The sequence below is a fragment of the Ictalurus furcatus genome, chromosome 12, assembly GCF_023375685.1.
Source record: "Ictalurus furcatus strain D&B chromosome 12, Billie_1.0, whole genome shotgun sequence".
NCBI classification, from domain to species: Eukaryota; Metazoa; Chordata; class Actinopteri; order Siluriformes; family Ictaluridae; genus Ictalurus; species Ictalurus furcatus.
Window position 1 is genome coordinate 9,313,592 of NC_071266.1, and position 6,147 is coordinate 9,319,738.

Consider the following 6,147-nt stretch of genomic DNA (forward strand, 5'->3'; position numbering starts at 1 on the left):
CACGCATGGAGCTGAAACAAACCACAGATTTGTAATATATTTGAATATAATACTATTTTAAACACTTCCATATATGTCAATATACTAGGCCCATCATACACTATTACTCCAAATGCATTTACCTAAATATTAGACTAAACTGACCCTCCACTGAGCCTAGTCCCAGAGTTAATATTGATTCTCCATTAAAAGCATTTTACTTAAATATTTACCAATATTGTCTACCCAGCAAGCTAATAATCTGTAATCTGTAGAAAATGTGGTGAACAGGGCCATATAGAGCAGCACTGTGTAGGCAATAGACTGTCCACCCTGTGTACTGCCATAAATATCATAAAATGTGACCATGTGGCTTTATTTATTTTTTTTCATGGAATGATTTAACACCACCTTTCACAAATTGTGTGTATATAAAGTAAAGCGCCTGAAACTCAGCCTACTCGAGCTGCCGTTACAGCCACACAATACATATTTACAGTACAAACCTTTGAACTTGCCATGTACAAAGTACAAAAAAAACAAGTCCCAAGTACACAAGGAAACATTAAAGGATGTGCTGTTATAGGAAAATAATCAATGACAAGGCGGTGTGATGCAACCCAAAGCGAAGCAAAGTTGCTCTGTTACGATCTCAAAGTGGATTATTTTCATATTTACTGTATAACAGGACATCCCAAAGTGTTTTATTCCTCCTGTACCACAGCAATTTACCAACAATTACAACATTTCATTTATTAATGAACAACACAGCATTTTTTAAAATTCATTTATAGTCCGTCCCTCCCGGATTTCGCAATTTTGCGATCGCAGAAATGAACGCGAAATCAAAATCCGCAATATTCCAAGGAGTTTGCAATTTTTCAAAATTACTGCAGATTTTCCACAGATTCGGGCCAACACGTGTCATGTGACGTCATCACAACGCGCATTCACAACGCTGCAACAATCACAAAAAAAACTCTGCGAAATCCTGTACGGACTGTATAGTTATATTTAATGTTGGGGAACGTCAACAAAACAAGTTAGTTCCTCATATCACTTATGTTATAGCAGCTATAAACAGAAACCGGAAACCACAAAGTCCTCCGTCCTGAAGACCTAAAGGACTGTTACAAAGTGCTGACCCCAGAGGACTCCTTTCATGATACGTTTAAAGAAAACTTCCGAGTGTCAACAATTAGGCGTTTGTTTTATTAATTTTTCATTACAGCTGGAAATATTGTCAGAGTAGCTGTTAGAGAAAATGACTCAATACTTTCTAACCAATCAGATTTGAGAATACAACAGCACTGTGGTATAATATCGCATATTACAGTTTACTGCGCTTATGAAAAAAACAACTATGGTCAGGATGGTTTCTCCTGCTATAGGCACAGAGCTGTCAGTCATCACTAGACAAAAGTATTTAACAGTTTTCTTTACATGATTCATTCATTGATGTTAAAAGCAGGGGAAAAAAAACATAAAAATAGGAATAGTCATTTCAGCAACCAGCTCAGACTTCTTTACTCCAGTTAAGTTACAGGATGAGCACAGGGAAAGAAAAACAAGCAATGCTATATACTCGCTTCTCACTATAATTCACTGTCATTTTCAGATTACGCGCTTTACATTTACTTTGAATGTGATTTTTGTTGCACTTTTCAGTAAGAGAGCACTTAATTATAATTATAACAAGCGAAACCCTTATCATAGTTAAGCAGTTAAGTAACACAAACATTTTATTTCTCCCGAGTTAAGTTGTGAAAATCTTGCTGAGTGTTCGAGCATGTCTGAAAATGTTAGCGTCATTGTGGTGAGCGAGTTCGAGCTCGTTCCCTCTTCACACACTGCTGACTGAGTGATTTGTCAGATCAGTGGGTTGACCACAATGAATTTGGAGTCTGGAAAAACACATCTCTTAAAGGAATACACCAGCCTTTTTTTTTCTTCTTCTATTTAGTATATCTGTAGTGTGCATGTGATTAACAAATGCGAAGAATTTCTATGTTTCCTTGTATTGAGGATAGAATATCAAATCTGCTTTCTGAAAATGAACAGGTAGAGCATTTTCATAGAATGTTGAAATGAATTCTTCAGTGAAAAGTCACATGGGAATTAAATTAGAGGACTTCGCAACACTTTAAGACGTTTCTACATTTGTTCCACGCATAATATGCATCACATTATATAGGTTTTCTAACAAAACATTAATTTTGCATGACATTTTAATATATATATATATATAACTTTATTTAATATCTCCAAAATAAATTAACGCCAAAAAGGATGAAAAATGGTAAAAATATGTTTTAAAAAAGTTGAACATTTTAAAGATTCAGTACAGAAATCAGCTGCTTCCAATCAGATTTTTGTTGGGAAAAAAACTTTAGATGTCAATGATTTATAGAAAAGTTTATTGGGACATAATTCATCACTATATCGATATTATATCATCATATTGGATATCTGTAAGCGGAATTATATGTATATTTTTCTGCATTGTTTTCCAGTGTTGGAAAGTTTGCTAACAACTTTCCATCATTTCTGTCTGAAAGACAGCGTTCAAAATTGACAGTTATAGTTTAAAAATTGGAGTTATGTTGTTATGTATTTTAAACATTTATTGACAGAATTCCACATCTGCCCCTAGACTTTGAATGGCAGTAAGTTTTGTGTTGTTCTCTGTTGTTGTTTCTTCTCTCAGTTCAGGGAAACAGTAGAATGATTGCGTGTAGTAATCGCACATACACTACAGATGTAATAGATAGATAGCAGGTTGGCTCCAAACCCTCTCTTTGACTTTGCTCGGTTTTGTTTGCGTGCTGCTGAAGGTTACGGTACAAAGTCTCGTGGGTTTTTTTTTTCAATTTTTTATCAGAATTAACACTGTACAGATTATCCTGTTTCAGAACTGGATATGTAAAGTAAATTTAGAAATCTGCCTTATTTATTTCAGACATAACTCTGTGTGTGTTTGAGAAAGAGAGAGAGAGAGAGAGAGAGAGAGAGAGAGAGAGAGAGTATGTTTGGGGAAGACGGGATAGTCATGTTTTTATATCTTGGTGAGGACTGAATGTCCCCACAAGGACAGGAATATCTGTCAGTGATCTGAATGTTTGATTGTGATTTGTCCTTGTGGGAACATTTGGCATTTTCTGAACTGCTTTTATTTACAAAACTCAAAGAATCAAAAGGTTTCCTTTTGTTTACTGAGGTTAGGGTTAGTGTTGGATTTAGGTGTAGGAGCATTAATTTGCTATGTGTGGTCCTCACAAGTAAAATAAACTGTGTGTGTGTGTGTGTGTGTGTGTGTGTGTGTGTGAGAGAGAGAGAGAGAGTAAGAGACTGTTTATTTCTCCTTAAACACATGACCATCTGCTCTCATGACCTAAAAGGAGACACAACTTCCACATGTTTCAAACATTACATCATGGCCGATAAAAGCAGAATTAAACATGTATATTTTCTCGTATCCGGCTTTTTTTGGTACACATCCTCTTGGACGTTGCAATGGAACATGTTGGCTGATGGATTTCTTTTTCCCAGAAATTTTCAACACTGATGATTTGGAAATGACTTCACACTGCCATGGAAAAGCAGCTCACTTGGTTTCTGTGTAATCTGTATAAATCTGCTCCATTGCTCTGTAAGGAATTCATCCATCTGTAAAGATTCAAAGTTCAGGCATGTCGAAATGCTCTTTGGACTGGATATCTGTTCTGTAAAAACCTAAATTGTTGTTGTGTACGTCTTAAATGTTGTTTTTTTGCTAAAAAAAAAGTTTTTTAACACAACCTGATATCAGGCAAGATTTGTAGGAATTCTAACAATTTTGTTAATTTTGTTAATTTTCATACAGATTAATACAAAGCTGGAACTGCTAACTCCAAACTGTATACTAATTAGCTTTTAATTGAGATCATATTGTAAACCCATGAGTGTGTAAATCTTTCCTTACACATTTTATACAGTTTATAGATTTGGTTTTTTTTATGTCAGTTTTTTTTAACATTGCACCGTTTCCCCTTACTCTAATCCAGTACTGAAGCACTTTCATATAGAAGTGTGAGCGCTCATATGAGCACATTTGTGGGAAATATGACCTGATATGGTGATATTGTACCTCTCATATCACGACAGAAGAAACTGGTTTTAAACTCCTGGTCCTTACTGGGATGTTTGGTTCTTATCATTAAAGGAATACTCCATTGTATTTGAACCTAATGTTTATTCGGCATATTTGTACTGGATGTTTGATTCCTACAGACGAGAATTTCAACACGGTTACATTTACTTAGAAATGAAAACAAAACCTGCTTCCAACTGACTTATAATGGAAGTCTAAAGGCAGCTGTTGGGGCAAGCTTAAGCCTAAGGTTGATTTCTTTCTAGCCCAGACTGTAGACTCATGCAGCCTATCAGACTTTATTTTCATTGTCAAGCTACTGATTAGATATTAGATTTCAGCCCTCACATCTAATATTACCCACAGCCTTCACTGTTTACTTCACACCAGGTTCCCTTTATCTACGTATATTCACGTGCAATTTATGTCTCCACAAACATGTATTTAATTATTGTAGAGAGTAGAGTTTTAAATCCTTCCTGTTAATTGGTTTGGACAAAGCCATTTTGATACACAATATTTGTTTAATTTTCTCTAATGAGTATTAGTGAGTATTACAAATAGTTATTTTTTTCTGTAATTGGTGGTTTATTCGGTTAGCAAGGAGCGCGTTACGATTAGGGGTGTAACGATCAGATTGGATTTGGATTTGGATTGAATGAATCGAGGCAACAATCATAAATCAATTATTAGCAATTCTAATTGTTTATTATTTTTAAAGATTGATGTGTAAATTATTTAACTGGCTAGTAGGGTTATTTGCCTGTAACTCTGATACTTATAAAATAGTCCTTCTCCATGTCATCATTCACAAGTTAACCCCAGATTCTGAACAAAGTTGGTCACATGCAAAACTTTCAAAATTCTTCAACATCTCTGAAACCACCTACACAAACGTGTTACAGTTCTTGTCTGTGGTATTGTTATAGATAGACATTAGGTTGAAACAAAAACGCTGGGGTATTTTTTTTGTATCCTGGTATCTTGTGTTGTAATACACACAAGTCATTTTAATATCCTGGTGATGATTCCAATGCTTCTATTTGGCATCGAGATTGGATATCAAGTTTCCTTCAGGATAAGGAACACTGCGTTTTTCTACTACAGATTTCTGGCTTATAGTCTAATGCTGTGTTTCAAAAGGGCTAAGCCTTTGTTTTTGCTTATTCTGGTTTGTCATACAAGGTTTACACATGGTTTAAAGTAATTCCCTGTATAGTATTATCTATGTACTAATATCAACATAATTTTACCTGCCATTTTTACAGTGTGTTTACAGCTAAACTGCAATGACGCAAGATTTACTAAAAGCTTTATGGAAAAATAAAGGATTTTTATTCTGATGTTTCTTTACCAGTTATACCGTATAAAATAAACACACACACACACACACAGTGACACTAATGAAGTTACATGATGTCTAGTTCTAAAAAGGCATTTATTGTACCTTTAATTATATTATTGTTGTTGTTGTTTTGGATGAAAATATGACTAAATTATTACGAATCACTCGTAATTGTCCATGATGAGATGAGTGCTGCTATAATCACAATAATAATGTGATTATTACTATTGTGTTATAATAGCGTCATACTCATTATCACATAATTTATCATTATTAAAATGGACTCATTTGGCTGTGTGTGTGTGTATGTGTGTGTGTGTGTAAGTGTGTTGCTGTGAGTTTGTGTGTTTGTTTTTCGAAAAGACAGAGAGTTTTGCTGACATGGAGAATGTGCAGTGAGTCATCAAATCACACCGTCCCACCCGCTCTGCTCTCAATGTGTGTACAGTCAAATGTTCAGACAAACACACAAATCTCAGGATACACACACACACACACACACACAGGATCTGAGCATAACAAGTACTTGTATGTTAACTATGCTAGAGTGTTCTAGTTCTAGTGTGGCCAACTCCAAACATTATCAGCACCCTACATAAAAATCACTAAAAATGATGTATAGAAAATAACCTACTATATAGTAGGAGAATTATATGTAGATGTGTTTTAGGACGCAGCCCACGGCTTTAAGCAG